At 43.0% G+C, this 16,701-nt stretch overlaps 1 protein-coding gene and 1 pseudogene across 1 annotated transcript in view; both read left to right on the forward strand.

Annotated features, from left to right (window-relative positions):
* Window positions 1–16,701, forward strand: part of LOC126259241 (dynein regulatory complex subunit 7) — a 742,488-nt gene that overhangs the window by 146,305 nt on the left and 579,482 nt on the right. The gene's annotated exons all lie outside the window — the stretch shown is intronic.
* LOC126261167 (5S ribosomal RNA) lies at window positions 15,250–15,367 on the forward strand (annotated as a pseudogene).

Here is a 16,701-nt window from a genome sequence, read left to right on the forward strand (position 1 = left end):
TGATCATGACATCTTTCTGGTTGTGATTCCTAAAATACTAATACATAAGTGTTTTATTTTTTTAATTGTATGCTTACCTGTTCTGGAAAAGAGTAGTTTTAATAGATTACTCGGTAACGGCAGGATGCAATATCATACCTCGATATTCTGCTTAAAAAAAAGGACCCATCATTAGTTATGAAACTATACACTATATGCTTATAGTTTTATTGTAGAAACATATTGGCCGGCCGAAGTGGCCGTGCGGTTAAAGGCGCTGCAGTCTTGGAACCGCAAGACCGCTACGGTCGCAGGTTCGAATCCTGCCTCGGGCATGGATGTTTGTGATGTACTTAGGTTAGTTAGGTTTAACTAGTTCTAAGTTCTAGGGGACTAATGACCTCAGCAGTTGAGTCCCATAGTGCTCAGAGCCATTTTCTAGAAACATATTACAAAGAAGTGATGCTGAGAGTCGTATTTATGGACTTGCCTTTGGTAGAATGTTGCGTAGTTCTGCTAGAAGGCTGTCTTTTAGGCGTGTTGTTGTTGTTGTTGTGGTCTTCAGTCCTGAGACTGGTTTGATGCAGCTCTCCATGCTACTCTATCCTGTGCGAGCTTCTTCATCTCCCAGTACCTACTGCAACCTACATCCTTCTGAATCTGCTTAGTGTATTCATCTCTTGGTCTCCCTCTACGGTTTTTACCCTCCACGCTGCCCTCCAGTGCTAAATTTGTCATCCCTCGATGCTTTAGAAAATGCCCTACCAACCGGTCCCTTCTTCTTGTCAAGTTGTGCCACAAACTCCACTTCTCCCCAATTCTATTCAATACCTCCTCCTTAGTTTCGTGATCTACCCATCGAATCTTCAGCATTCTTCTGTAGCACCACATTTCGAAAGCTTCTATTCTCTTCTTGTCCAAACTGTTTATCGTCCATGTTTCACTTCCATACATGCCTACACTCCATACAAATCCTTTCAGAAACGACTTCCTGACACTTAAATCTATACTCGATATTAACAAAGTCCTCTTCTTCAGAAACGTTTTCCTTGCCATTGCCAGTCTACATTTTATATGCACTCTACTTCGACCATCATCAGTTATTTTGCTCCCCAAATAGCAAAACTACTTTAAGTGTCTCATTTCCTAATCTAATTCTCTCAGCATCACCCGACTTAATTCGACTACATGCCATTATCCTCGTTTTGCTTTTGTTGATGTTCATCTTATTATCTCCTTTCAAGGCACTGTCCATTCCGTTCAACCTCTCTTCCAAGTCCTTTGCTGTCTCTGACAGAATTACAATGTCATCGGCGAACCTCAAAGTTTTTATTTCTTCTCCACGGATTTTAATACCGACTCCGAATTTTTGTTTTGTTTCCTTTAGTGCTTATATATTGAATAACATCGGGGAGAGGCTACAACCCTGCCTCACTCCCTTCCCAACCACTGCTTCCCTTTCATGCCCCTCAACTCTTATAACTGCCATCTGGTTTCTGTATAAATTGTAAATAGCATTTCGCTCCCTGTATTTTACCTGTGCCACCTTTAGAATTTGAAAGAGAGTATTCCAGTCAACATTGTCAAAAGCTTTCTCTAAGTCTACAAATGCTAGAAACGTAGGTTTGCCTTTCCTTAATCTTTCTTCTAAGATAAGTCGTAAGGTCAGTATTGCCTCACGTGTTCCAACATTTCTAGGGAATCTAAACTGATCTTCGCCGAGGTCGGCTTCTACCAATTTTTCCATTCGTCTGTAAAGAATTCGAGTTAGTATTTTGCAGCCGTGGCTTATTAAACTGATAGTTCGGTAATTTTCATATCTGTCAACACCTGCTTTCTTTGGGATTGGAATTATTATACTCTTCTTGAAGTCTGAGGGTATTTCGCCTGTCTCATACAATTTGCTCACCAGATGGTAGAGCTTTGTCATGAGTGGCTCTTCCAAGGCCATCAGTAGTTCTAATGGAATGTTGTCTACTCCCGGGGCCTTGTTTCGACTCAGGTCTTTCAGTGCTCTGTCAAACTCTTCACGCAGTATCTTATCTCCCATTTCGTCTTCATCTACATCCTCTTCCATTTCCATAATATTGTCCTCAAGTACATCGCCCTTGTATTAATCCTCTATATACTCCTTCCACCTTTCTGCCTTCCCTTCTTTGCTTAGAACTGGGTTGCCATCTGAGCTCTTGATATTCATACAAGTGGTTCTCTTCTCTCCAAAGGTCTCTTTAATTTTCCTGTAGGCAGTATCTATCTTACCCCTAGTGAGACAAGCCTCTACATCCTTACATTTGTCCTCTAGCCATGCCTGCTTAGCCATTTTGCACTTCCTGTCAATCTCATTTTTGAGACGTTTGTATTCCTTTTTGCCTGCTTCATTTACTGCATTTTTATATTTTCTCCTTTCATCAATTAAATTCAATATTTCTTCTTTTACCCAAGGATTTCTACTAGCCCTCGTCTTTGTACCTACTTGATCGTCTGCTGCCTTCACTACTTCATCCCTCAAAGCTACCCATTCTTCTTCTACTGTATTTATTTCCTCCATTCCTCTCAATTGTTCCCTTATACTCTCCCTGAAACTCTCTAGAACCTCTGGTTTAGTCAGTTTATCAAGGTCCCATCTCCTTAAATTCCCACCTTTTTGCAGTTTCTTCAGTCTTTTAGTCTTTTAGTCGTAAGCAAATCATTACGGTGTGCACATGCATTAAAAGAGTGCTGTGTTAATGATGGATATGCTGCTGGCGGAAGATTGTGGCTGTCTATTCATGCAATCGTTTCGTCAGCCAAGTTAGTGGTGCCAGATATTTGCTACAGGATCAAGTCTGAAAAACACGCGTAGAAATATCTTCCAGTCTTGATCCTACATCTACAGGACTACCTTGCTGTTCACACTTAGTGCCAGGCAGATGGATCTTCGAAGCATCTCAGACTACTTCTTTACTTTTTCACTCTCTAAAAGCGTAAGGGAAAAATGAACACTTAAATTATTGTGTACGAGCTCTAATTTCTCTTATGTTATTATGATGATCGTTTCTCTCTACGTAGGTTGGCGACAAAAATTTGTTTTCACATTGAAAGGAAAAAGTTGGTGACTGAAATTTCGAAAAAACATCTTTACGTTAATGATTGCGATCTCAACTTGCTTTTCATACTCCTGGAACTCTCTTCCCTGTTCCAAGTTAATACAAAACGAGTTGCCCTTCTTTGAAATTTTTCAGTGTCCACCGTCAGTCCTGTCTGGTGAAGATCCCATACAACATAGCGATACTGTAGCAGAGGACGAACAAGCGTAGTGTAGGCAGTCTCTTTAGTAGACCTGTTGCATCTTCTTAGTGTTCTGCAAAAGAAAGTAGTGTTTAGTTTGCCTTCCCCATAACATTATCTATGTGATAATTCAAACTTAAGTTGTTTGCAATTTAATTCTTAGGTATTTGGCCGAATTGATAGCCTTTAAGTTTGTGTTATTTATCATTTAATCTAAATTTAACTGATTTCTTTTTGTGCTCGCGTGGATGACATTACAGATTTCCTTATTAAGAGAGAACTGTTATTTTTCACACCATTAAGATATGATTACTTTACTAGATGGTAAAGGGCAGCATCATCTGCGTGCGTGTCAATAGAAAATGTAATTTGCGGTTACTATGGCTGTCAGACGCACAATGCTCCTCAGAGGTTTTTGGTAGTGTGTTATGAATGTGGAAAATATCTAGTATCAGTAATTCTGATAATACAAAGGCGAGTCCAGGGGATGTTGGTGGTAATGGTATAAAACTATGCCTTCGTGATACATAAAGGAGCCATTGTTTGTCGAGCAGACTTAGACTATTACCTATTAAAATATTTGTATATGTTATTACAATGTCGTTCTGCAGTTTGTCTACTCGCGAAGTAATAACAGCCACAAATGTTGATCACTTGATCATGACGTTGTAATGTTGATGCATTAATTTGTCCTGAAAGCGGTGCTGATATTCAAGACAATAAAAGCGGGTTAAAAGTTGTGAGCTATCTGGGGAAGTTAACCTTGCATTACTGAGCAACTGTTTCACCAGGTATCCAGTCTAGGTTACCAAATTCCCAACCAGACTAACATGAATTATAATCTTTTAGTAGTCATCTTACGATAACCGGTGATATTTATATGAAAAGACAATTTAAATAAAAAGAAATAAATCAGTTTATAGTTGGACATTTATTTTAATATTGACCATTGTTCTGTTAAAATTTCAACATATTAAACTTGATTTATAACTAAACTGGTGCCTTATTTAGGATTGTGAAAATGTGAGTCTGTAATCTTACGGAACACATCAAATATGGAGCCAAGCTTGGGAGACTGCATACAACACTGCATTCATAAAATAACACACGAAGGACGTTGAAACATATGCAAGAGGAAATTAAACACAACCAAGCGATTCAATTTCCACCCAAAGAAGTTACGTTCGTAGTGCAATCCTGTCCGTCATGAAATTACCACACACTGGTATACTAAATTCATACTAACTCTCTGTGAAATCTTCTCGAAAAGAATAGCTGAGGGCTACTTTGATGGTTACACTACATACTTCACGTGGTCAACTTGGTTTACACAAAGAGTGTAACTCCACAGTAATTTTGATAATTAAAATAAATTACATCGAAACACAAATTACAAAAGAAAAACCTCGAACTGGTTACTATCGTCTTACTATTAACCTGATGGGTCAAACAATTGTATAAGCACATGGTACTGGTCTCACAAAGTACACCGCACGTGGGTTGAACATAAAGAAAAGTTGCTATATTGAAAAATATTGACAAGACGAGACGTTATAATCTCACGCACATTCGCATTTAAGATTGATGAGCTTAGTTAGAGTTACGGATCATCCACACGTGGTTCCACTTTACTCATAAAGTATTGACAAAGCAACTACTGGAAGATATTCTGAACTTCACACTCAAATTACACTGCATTGCAATTTAAGATAACATAAGATATTTTAGATCTAAACCTGAAATAAAGGTGATTAAATTTTCAGTTAGGCTTAGCAGAGACGCGCTTAGCCAGAGATCTTACCACTTCAGGCGCTCGCCGCGGACAGCCTGGCATGGTCCCCTACCGAGGGTGCCTCACAGATACAATCGGAAGTGACCAGAGAGGCAGCTTCCTATACCAACATGACAAGGGACGGACAGGACCATACTGAGGATAGAAACCTCTTTGCTTCTAGAAAGCGTAGCTACCTGTTCGGACGTTAGTCCTACTGTTCTCTAGCAGACAGGCTTGTCTGCTACCATCAAGCATGCAACTATAAATACATTTGCTCATTCATCCTTTCACACAGAAGGGAAGGGGGATGACAGTATCTTATCATATATAGTATATAGAAGAAAGCGGATGCAGGTTCCGTATGAGACTGTGTGACATGAATTACATATAAACTGTGTTTTAAAGTGTAGTAGTGTGACAGATCGTTCTTGTTTACGTGTAAAAGTAACACGTTCAACTGCTCAGTCTCCTCCCAGATAGTCAGAAACAGCACAGTAAATTTAGAAATGACAACAGATTTAAGAAATTAACATGGAAGGAATCCAACAGTGAGCTTTCAACGTCTTTTCACAGTTATGACTACTAAAATGAGAACAGCTGTCATACTTGCTAGCTTCATGCTGTCCAGGAGTCATACCGGTAGCCTTAACAGACAGCGTCCTGCGATTAGAGCGATCCCTCAGAGTGTGTGGGCACTGCTCTCATCTCGTTTCTTTAATGGTCACAGAACGGCCTCAGTGTTCCGAACGCTCCGATCATGGGCGGAGAGGAAGAATTTCTTGGCCATTAACCCCTGCGACATACAGAGAGATTTCCCCACCATTAATCACTCTGCGTAGGACGTTTTCCTCTGCTTGCTGTCAGCCAATGTCTGCATTTTGACGTTGTGATGGCTTCGAATATACAAAGACATGTCTGGACAGCTGCAGCCTGGACAGTTTCCCCACAGGGCTGGCTAGGGGCTCCAGTAGTCCTTGTGCGTGTGTCGCTCACAGTTTGAATCCACATGATAGTTCGTTAATTGTGATTGAGTATTTGGAGAAGATAGATGCATTTTATTATATAGAGGTATAGGTACTGTGATCTTTGTGAGTATATAACTTTGTATGTAGAAATAGTTTACTTTTGCTGCACTGTGGTCATTGCTCAGTCCCGTTTCTGCGTGTTGGAGACGTACACACTTCGGATTATTTCCGCATCTACGTATGAGTCTTACAGTGATATTGTAGGCTAATATTGTGAGAGTTACATGTCTTTTTATTCTGCCTGGGAGCCCTGGCGGATATCGTCCACAGTCAGTGACTTGAAGGATTGTATGCATTAGTTTTGTAGCACCGCCACAAACTAATAATACCGCAGGGTTCATTTGGATAAATATTATGTTCTGGTAGATCAGAAGTAATGGCTAGGCTTTCCACTATTACAAAATACATACATATGATGTCATGTGTTATTAATACACAGATAAATTTTTGCAACAATAATTTGTTTAAATACTGCAGTGTGCTAGCTGTCCAGCGAGTGTATTTGGGATTCTATATCATTAGACGAACTAACGTTAATAGCGATGGTCGTATGCAGACTTTCCCGTAGCTAATATGCGAGACTTAACGTCGCATATACCGATAATATTGCAGGGTTTATTTTGTTTAAATGTCATAATTATAAATGCGTGTCTTCATTCTACCTGAGTGTGCCTCCACACATAAGGGCAAGTTTGAAAAGCATGAGGGTTGTGGGAAGAGTGGGGTCTTCTTTCTTATTGGTCCAGAGAGAAAGAGGGGGTGGGTGTTCTTGGTGCTTAAACTGTTAGCGACGTTTAGCTGCAAAAACTTCAGTGAGTTACGACTGGTTTGCTGCGGCGGAATTCCACCAGGCTGGTTGTGTCAGAAAGCTTAAATAATGCAAATTTCTGAAGCATACCTGGGGAGATAGTCTGGCGTAGAGCTGGACTGACATGCAGAGTCCTCTCACTCATGGACAGGAATTCGGTGGTGGGCGTGGCCGCTCAAGGAGTTCCATACCCTAACGCCATCTCACTTGCCTCGTTCACCCAGCATTATCGCAGGAATGCAGGAGGGAGGGTTAGGGAGGGGAGAGTTCCTCGTAAACTAGGTGTGTATTTGGAGCAGTCTTTAGTATTTCCACAGAGTGTTGGGATCTGTTTGCCATTATTACCTTCGCCAGGAGGTCTCTCGGCCAAAACTGATATAATAGCTGTGCTTAATGTGTCGGTCAACGGGCTGGAGATGATCACATCTATAATTGGAGATGATCACATCTATAATTATGCTTCTCCTCGGGCGTTGCTGGGTGGGTGGGGTGGGGGGTGGGGGGGGCAGTGTTCGTGGCTATATACCACGTGTTGGGAGTTCAGGAGGTCGCCGGGCTGGTTGCAATTACTGGTCGGCTCAATCTCTAGCTTCGTATTTTGTAATGGATGCATCAAAATTTTATTCTGATGTCGCATAATCTGGTAATATCGTGGTGGTTTAGCACGGGTTTATTTACCTCAGTGTAGTATCTTTGGCTGGAGATTGGTAGTGCTTATAGAATTTGCTATGATGTCACTAACAGGATGTAATGGAGTGGTGCCTTAGCAATGACAGGTAAGTCAGACGCTTGCTGCATTGTGACTGGCTGAGCTTCATGACGTCGATGTGATGTGACATTGACATGACTTTGACACAGAAGAGAAGTCATGTAATTCGATGAAATGCGTAAGATTGCGGAAGAATAAGACAGTTTACATATCTCCCTGTGGATGGCCTCTGCTTGTGATTGGAATTGCGGACAAACAGACCTTGAGTGACATGAATTAACCTAATTTGTTGTTATAAATAAACCCATACAGGTCCTCTCCCTGTGTTCTTTTAATAGATGGCTTGATAGGACGTCGTAAATAGGGGTCTGTAACAATGTGATTTATTCATTTTTTCTTTATAAGTTTTATTGCGCAGTGGCAGCACAAAAGTTTGAAAAAAATTGTCGTCAATAGGCCTTAAACTGGGCCTGTATGGTGATCAAGCCAAAAGGCGGCATTCGCTACATACGTATCCCCTCTGTGAACTCACCGTCCTCACCCTCTATAGTCTTTAAAGGTTCTACAGTTACACACTATAGCACAGGGGGTATACAGGAATTTATACACTGCTCCACTTCGTATGTAGTAACACTATTTTTGCTCAAATAGTCTACAGACGCATAGCAAGCCACTCTTACATACGGATCCCAAAAGTAAACTCTTTTTGTAGCGATCGATATTGCACAGTCCATATCATCTAGTTTCACATTGCTTGAATATTTTAGTTAAATGAAGTTAATTCTAACATGGTCCCACCATACATATAAACACTGACACTTTACAGCCAAGCATGTGAATAACAGTCGGTGTATGGGAAAGATCATAAGATCATACTCGTCTGTCATCTTGTGCCTCATATAATCTATCATATTACACAAATATTCCCACTCGTACCATGAATATTGAACTCTGTTACCGAAACACTGTGTGTTTTAAACTTCAATGGCAAAGTTATTTCTAGTGTTAGACTCACATTTACTCACGCAGCAGCAGTACAGTATAGCTGAATGACACAAGATCCGGAATGAAATTTTCACCGTGCAGCAGTGCATGCGCTGATATGAAACTTCCTTGCAGATTAAAACTGTGTGCCAGACCTAGACATGAACTCGGGACCTTTGCCTTTTGTGGGCTAGTGCTCTTTCGAGTGTGCTGCGCAAGCACGACTCATGACCCATTCTGACAGCCTTTGACACCAGGTCCGATAAATCAGGAAGCCCATCTACAGCTGCTGCTGCGTATGGTACTGCAGTGGCAGTGTGGCTAGTAGCCTGTGGGTGTCCTCATCCAACAGTTCCGCTACCACCACTGCTGGAATCATAAGAAACCCTAAGTATTTATAACGTAATAAACAGAGGGGAGGGGAGAGCTCGATTCATGTTGGTCCTCTGGGTTTCCCGCGATTGCCTAGGGTATGTGGGGAACTCCCCTGAGCGATCTTGATTGCCGGCCGAGGTGGCCGAGCGTTTCTAGGGGCTACAGTCTGGAACCGCGCGGCCGCTACGGTCGCAGGTTCGAATCCTGCCTCGGGCATGGATGTGTGTGATGTCCTTAGGTTAGTTAGGTTTAAGTAGTTCTAAGTTCTAGGTGACTGATGACCTCAGAAGTTAAGTGCCATAGTGCTCAGAGCCATTTGAACCATTTTTTTTTACGTTGATTAATTCCCGGTGGTTCCGGGGAAGAGGGTGGGGGAGGGTGAGGGCGGGGTGACCAAGGAGCCCACGTGTGTAGCCTGACACTGGATATCCTTATCGCTGACCTTGAAATAAGAAACCTGTTATAACTAATCGGGGCCTAGAACAAACACTGATAACCTACTACCCCACGGAGTCCGCAGCTCGCGGTCGTGCGGTAGCGTTCTCGCTTCCCACGCCCGGGTTCCCGGGTTCGATTCGCGGCGGGGTCAGGGATTTTCTCTGCCTCGTGATAGCTGGGTGTTGTGTGATGTCCTTAGGTTAGTTAGGTTTAAGTAGTTCTAAGTTCTAGGTGACTGATGACCTCAGAAGTTAAGTCCCATAGTGCTCCGAGCCATTTGAACCATTTTTTACCCCACGGAAGTTACATACCTACTATCGTACTCAAGCACATTGTTTGAAATAGCTGATTTTTTTTTCTCGCGATTTCGGAGCTGGTCCTACAGTAAAAGTTGTTCTTACTGGTGGGTGTCTGACCCCTGGAAAGTATACCAATCGCGTTTTGTTAAATAACGCGATTTTAAACTATGAAAGTCACAGCGGATGTGGGCACGCTAAGGAAGCTAATTTAGAAAAAACTGTGGCCCTGAGAAACATAAGGTAGTAAAGCAAATCATCGTCGATTGTGAGACTGTAGAATTTATTCATGCTTGTGGCATGTGTTGACCTTACAATGAGTCAAGTTTATCTGTGCTGTAAACACACATTGCATATATGAACGTCCAAGAAAAGCTGTCTCACCGGTTTCTCTGTTCTTCACTTCCATGTTGGCTCGACGACGGTGTGCTTTAGTCCGTTATAGTTCCCAGTGCCACAGTTCAAAACGGAGCAAACCCGACGTTTGATATTATATTGCATTATGTATGCAAAATATTACTTTACGCTGCCCCTTTTAGGCGGCCAGAGAGGATCCAGTGCCCAACCGCCCATACCGTACCGACCGATAGATCAATTAACTCAACCGAATAAAGCGTCCGAAGTCGAGTAAACGTGTTTATCTGCCATTCGTTTAAATACTAAGTAATCAGAAGGCTGTACCTGGTGAACTTTGAGTGGACAATGATGAGTCAATTATATTGTTTTGAGGCAATATTGGTTCACTTTCACTTGATTTGGCCTCTTCTTTCTTTCTTTTAAGTAAAGAAAAATGAACATTATCTCCTTGTTTACATTCCGATGTCATTTTTTTTCAAAATCTGACAAAACAAACGAGAGCACGCTGGGATAAGAAATAAAAAAGTCTTTTGAATAGCGTTTTCTTTTGTGTTCGGTTCGACAAACCACGCGTCAAAGGCCTATGTATAGAGCAGCGGGGCGCGCGCGCGCTTGGAAACCGCACACTCTCGTCTCAAGTCCGCTGCGCGAGCGCGGCGTGGCGCGGCCGGGTGGTGGGCCGTGGAGGTAGCAGGGTAGCTCGTCACGTAGCCACCGTACTGCCCTACTTAAAATGGATTAAGTAAGGGTAGTCGATGAAAATTGTAGTGTAGGTAGAATAGTGCTAAGAAAGTAGGATAATACAAAGATTAATTTGAGATTTGTCACACGTGGGAGATGCTTCTGGGAAGGAGGGGAGGGTTTGAGACTCTCAGCCCCCCTCCCCTGGGTCCATTCTTGAATTACCTATCTGGCCTATGCATATGACATTACCCTAATAGCATGCACACAAGAAAAACTGAAGAGAAGTAGTCAGAGCGTGGAATTAGCAACACACAGTTTCAGGCTAAAAATTAGTACTGAAAAGACCTAGTGCATGAGTGTAAGAAGAAAGCTCCATAACGCTCAAGATCTAACAGTGAACTCTACCAGGAATAAGCGTGTTAAACTGTTAAAATATCTCGGATGAATGATTACTGAAGTAACATCGAGTGATGCAGATATTAAGGCAAGATTGCAGGCAGGAAGTAGATGCTGTTACTGTATAAATCCTGTATTGACATCTAGAAACATGTGTCAGTTAGAATGTTACTACATGGTTATCAAGCGTGGAGCACTCGAAAACAAGACCTTAAGCGACAGCTCACATTTAGGGGAAAGGTCCTCAGGAAAATACGTGGACCAGTCTGGGGCCAATGGGGAACGCACCATACAGGAAACTAACTTGGTCGGAGTGATGAAAAGGATGCACCGCATTGGACTGGACTTGTGAGAATGGAAGAAGCGAGATGGCCCACAACCGTAATGGACTGGATTCCATCAGGCAGCAGACTTGCGGGAAGATCTAGGCTAAAAAGGATAAACGGAGTAAGGCAAGACTTGCTGCAGCTGGGAGCCTCGGAGAACCGGAGACAGGTGGCAGAGGACAGAAGCAGATGGGGAGCCCTAGGTGTACGTCGCGCGGTCCTCTGGGCCTGACTGCGTCGAGTAAAGCAAAGCAATGCTGGCCGTCTGATCGCCAGTGCGAGTCTACAATGTAGCACAAGTGGAGAGTCGTGTGTTGATAGAGTGTCGAAGCAATGTTCCAGTATCCTAGCATTTTATGAGTAAAGTCCCCTGTAGTAGGAATATTTTAATAGTCGTCTTTGCAAGCGAGTACTTCACTTTCGATTGTGTGCTTAATTTTTCATGGATTTCGCGATCTGTTGGAGAGTACGTTGGAATGACGATTACTCTGATTTGGTGGATCCCGTGAAAGTTTCTTGGGCTGTGGTGTGGTCCATAAATTACTTTGAGCGAGAGGTGAAACTTACGGGTATCATCAGCTTAACTGGAGGACACAGGACCTCAACAATACAGTCTGTTTCTGTCAGACTAGTTTGATACTTATTTGCTGGCTAATCGACCTCTTCTCTGCCCTGCCTCTCATCCTGAAGTAAACAGCGTAGCGTCGGATGAAGAAACGGTAGCCAGGCGACCTGTGCAGGTCGCTGACCTCCTGGCCACAGCTGACTGCGAGTCAGAGTGCTCTTTGGCGTCCCCGAAGCTGTGCCAGCCACCCGTGCAGAGGGACCCCTTCGTACAGAAACGATGAAATTGCAGTTCCTCGCAACTTGTAGAACTGATAGCATTACAAGCTGTTGCATCTTAGAAAATTGTATGGATCATAGGTTACAAGCTTTCCATTTTTACAAAAGACTTGAAACACGAAGAGCTGAGCGTCTATTGCGGAAGGACACGTCTAAAGCACTGTAGCTTGGGTACTTTAGCATGATGCAGCACAGAACCCCAGTTTCCAAGAAGCATTTATATAGATCAGATGCCAAACTCCGAACTAAAAACAACATCCTGCACAATTTATGTGTCACCTCTTGAAGTTCTTCTGCACCGACGTTACAGTCATCCACCTTGGAACTTGTTCGTTCCACCTCTGAATGCTGTTCTTGTTCTATCTGAAAGTACCATGTTCGTTAGAGCGGAAGCAATCGATTGGCACTAACATTGTCGGAATTCAGGGCTTATATTAACGCTGTGTAGCAGTTCCACGTACCAAGGGGGCCAAAATAACCATCTCCCATGCCATACCATCGTCGCCATTTGTGTGGGCACATCTCGCACGATTCTACTGAATCGTAATAAGACTACATATAAATATACCGGAAATTGTGTTACACCTGGCCACGCAATTTGATCAAGTATTCATACATCAGTCACGACGTTCACGCGCGTAATACAGTCATAACTGTGTGTCTTTGGGACAACAGTGCAGGATGTCGCAAAACTTAAGGACCTAAATTACACAGATGAAACACGACCCTAAACTGAGTGCTCTGAGATAAGGAAGTAAATTTCGAAAATAAATGTTTAGTAAACAACTTACAGATACTATGGTCCGAGTCACAAACGATAGCGGTCTAATTTAGGCTTATTCTGCGCACCTACGTCAGAATTTCTCCAGTTGCCAATGAGCATTCAGAAGTGTTTCGAGCGCTCTGCTGTGAATGTCGTAAGAAACACGAGCATGAAACGCGATCGTAGCGAGTTACTTAGTGAACCTTTATTCCATTTGCCGCATTTTGTCGTGGCTCACGATTATGGTAAGCTACAAATTCCACACAAAGAAGTGACATACATAACTTGCAGGATACACACTTTCTTCAAGCGCAAAGCACACGCGTGCGTGTATCGCAACTGTGGCGTGGAACCAGGAACATTGCAATCCCCGTCCGTTTCTCGACCTGCGCGAACTGACATCGTTCGCGAATCGTACTATAGTAGCAACTTAAGCTTATAGAAAGTGATAACCGACAGTCTCAATATATGCCTTACATCGGCTCATCAAGTTTTGCCGTGCTCCTCAGATATGCCTGTTGTTTGTTGCACTGTGAGACACGCCAAGGACCCTACTAACTAGTACCTCTACTGACGTTTCATATAAGAGACAATGTATAATATCAGAAGAAAAAGATCCAGAGGGCTGAGCTCCGGCGATCGCAAATCCAGCGATGAGAATACTTCTTGTTCAGTTAGCTACCGCCATTAATATCGAAACTGGATGGTACGCCATCGTGTTATAACTATACGTTCTCGTGAACAAGAGTAGTCCTCTCCAAGTGAAGGAACACATTTCGGACACAGTGTAATGCTCAACATTAAGAGTGGCTGGCAGTAAATAACGTCCTTTATTTAACCATGTACAATTCCAAACCGGAAGTCGATTGATAACCGCTGCCGCCGATGTGAGACGAGCATGGCGTGTGGATTTCCGCAGTTGCATTTATGGCTTTTAGGGCAGTTGAGAAAACACCATCATCTTTGAACGAGGCCAAATGTGTGAATAGTGCAAACTGTAGGAAGTCGGCCACTGCTTCAGAACCATTTGGCCTCACTGCTTGGACTTGTTGTTTATATTAGATGTGTAACTGCTGCTCCCCAGTGCCAACAAAATCACGAAGCCTATCGTGCTAGCTGTTCTTTGTTGAGAGCTTTGGTTTGCTGTCTCTGGCTCGAATGGCATTCCTTCCTCCCAGTAAGGATGAATGGTACGTCCAGAAGAGCAGACACCACGTGGAATCCGCGACTGTGATGCTTTACATATAAACTGTAGGTGGAAAGGGGAGAAAGGAAGGAAAGGGGAGCGATCAGTGGTCACAGCTGCATCGGGACATTATGCGGAATCAGCGGCGACGAGTGACAACGTGTGCCGGACCGGGATTTGAACGGGTGCCCTCGTGCTTACTGGGCAGTTGCGTTAACCACTACGCCACTCGGACACAGCGTTTTATCGGAACTGCGCGGACTATCTCAGCACGCCTCACGGCCGACCCACATTCTTACCGAGCGCCACCTACTCGCGGCCCCTGTCCATGTCCTCCACTACTCAGAGCTTCTCGCAGGATGTCAGACGTACTCGTGCATCCGGACTGAAGAAGGCGGGTTCGTTGCCCATCGAGGCGAATCAGTTATATATATATATATATATATATATATATATATATATATATATATATATATATATATATATATATATATATTGCGTGGTGTCTGCTATTTCGGACATGTCCTTAGATAAAGCATGGACAATCTATACCCAGGTGGGCGGACGAAAAGCGTCGTCCACCTGATCAGTAGCTTTCCTCTGCGCCACTTCTGTCAGTTTTTCAAGTCAGGCGCATTCCCATGCTACTTTTTAATAGCGATATGGCAATCAGTTTCACAAATAACCTCCCAATAATTTTTATTTTCTGTATATTTTGTTCAGTGGACGCTCTCGTTATTTTCAGTTGTTCAAAGTACAAAAATTCATCAAGTGGTTCAGTAACGACACTGTTAATCCTCTCCATCTTCTATTCTGCACAATGATTGTACATCGTTTTGGTATTCCAATAATTAATTTTCAGCACTCCTCACATAGCTGGTGTATCGAGTCCGTCTATATTTTGTTCAAATTCCTGTATTTCTAACATATCATATCCTCGCCGTGCCTGTGTGCTGATACTATTCCCTATCGTAGTCGCAAGGGGTAAATTCCCGTTTCAGGAGGAAAAAAAAATTTTATGTGACCTAAATACGTAGGAGGCAACGGCCTTGCTGCAGTGGATACACCGGTTCCCGTCAGATCACCGAAGTTAAGCGCTGTCGGGCGTGGCCGGCACTTGGATGGGTGACCATCCAGGCTGCTATGCGCTGTTGCCATTTTTCGGGGTGCACTCAGCCTCGTGATGCCAACCGAGGAGCTACTCGACCGATAGTAGCGGCTCTGGTCAAAGAAAACCATCGTAACGACCGGGAGTGCAGTGTGCTGACCACACGGCCCTCCTATCTGCATCCTCAGTGAGGATGACACGGCGGTCGGATAGTCCCCATGGCCCACTTGTGGCCTGCACACTGAGTGCTGAATACTTAGGGCCTATTAATCACTAGCCCTCCTAAATAGGTGATGATAATTTTCAAGGGATGGTCGGTGTCTTTGTGTGATTCTTTCCCTAATTGGAGTTGAAATGTACTCTTGTTGTGTTACGTGGAGATTATCTACGGAAGTTGTTAGGAGCCAGTTGGATGCCCTGTAAGGACTGTACACGGTGTACGCATACCAGTTCACTTGTCCGATCCCAGAATATTTCTGAAAATAGTTGGATCGCTACAAGGCTTTGATTTTTATTGATGTGCGACTAATCAGAAATTTGTGCTTGTCCCGGGGTGAAGGTGCGGCTGGTCACCCTTTTTAAACTGATCCGATAGTGGAGCAGAGCGCAGAATTAATCTGGGTCCGCCAATAAATATTTCTTCTGAACGCTCATTGGCTGTTGGAGAAAGCGTGACGTAGGAACGCAGAATAAGCCATCGTTTGTGACTCCTACAATAATATGTGTAAGTTGTTTACTAGACATTTATTTTCGAGGTTTACTTTCTTATCTCGGAGCACTCAATTTAGGGTCCTGTCCCCTCTGTAGCGTAGTTAGTCCGGTGCGCCGCAAATCCCTAAGTGTGCGCGCATTCAGGCAGACTCGGACGGAAGGAACGCTTCATACCGTCGAAGCGTAGGATTCAACTGCACTCGCGTATCGAAAATGGTTTAGCGATTTTATATCGTCTTCCAGTATCGTAGAAGATTTTTAGCAAAATGCAATCATCACGCCCTACTCATTTTTCATTCATAAATTTTCCGTTTTTTCATGTTGACACATTACTCTGGAACCCATTTAACAAACTGATACACGTAAATTCGATTTCTCATTAATCTGCGTCTTTCAGCACATAATTTTTTGTGGAAACAGAATCTAAGAAATTGTCCAAGCTATCAATGTCAGACGAAATCAATCTGTACTGGTTCCTTCTTTTCGCATGCGATGAGTCTCAAGGCAATCGAATTTTTGTGATTTTTTTTTATATTTGTGCTACGAGAAATCCAGAAATCACATATTAACTGCGCAAAATAGTTCTCTACAATCCCAAAAATTCTCGAGGAAATCGACTTTGAAGTTTTCCGTTCGTTTTTAACATGCTAAACAAGGTCGATATTTGTGGAC

This window comes from Schistocerca nitens, chromosome 5, assembly GCF_023898315.1.
Source record: "Schistocerca nitens isolate TAMUIC-IGC-003100 chromosome 5, iqSchNite1.1, whole genome shotgun sequence".
NCBI lineage: Eukaryota > Metazoa > Arthropoda > Insecta > Orthoptera > Acrididae > Schistocerca > Schistocerca nitens.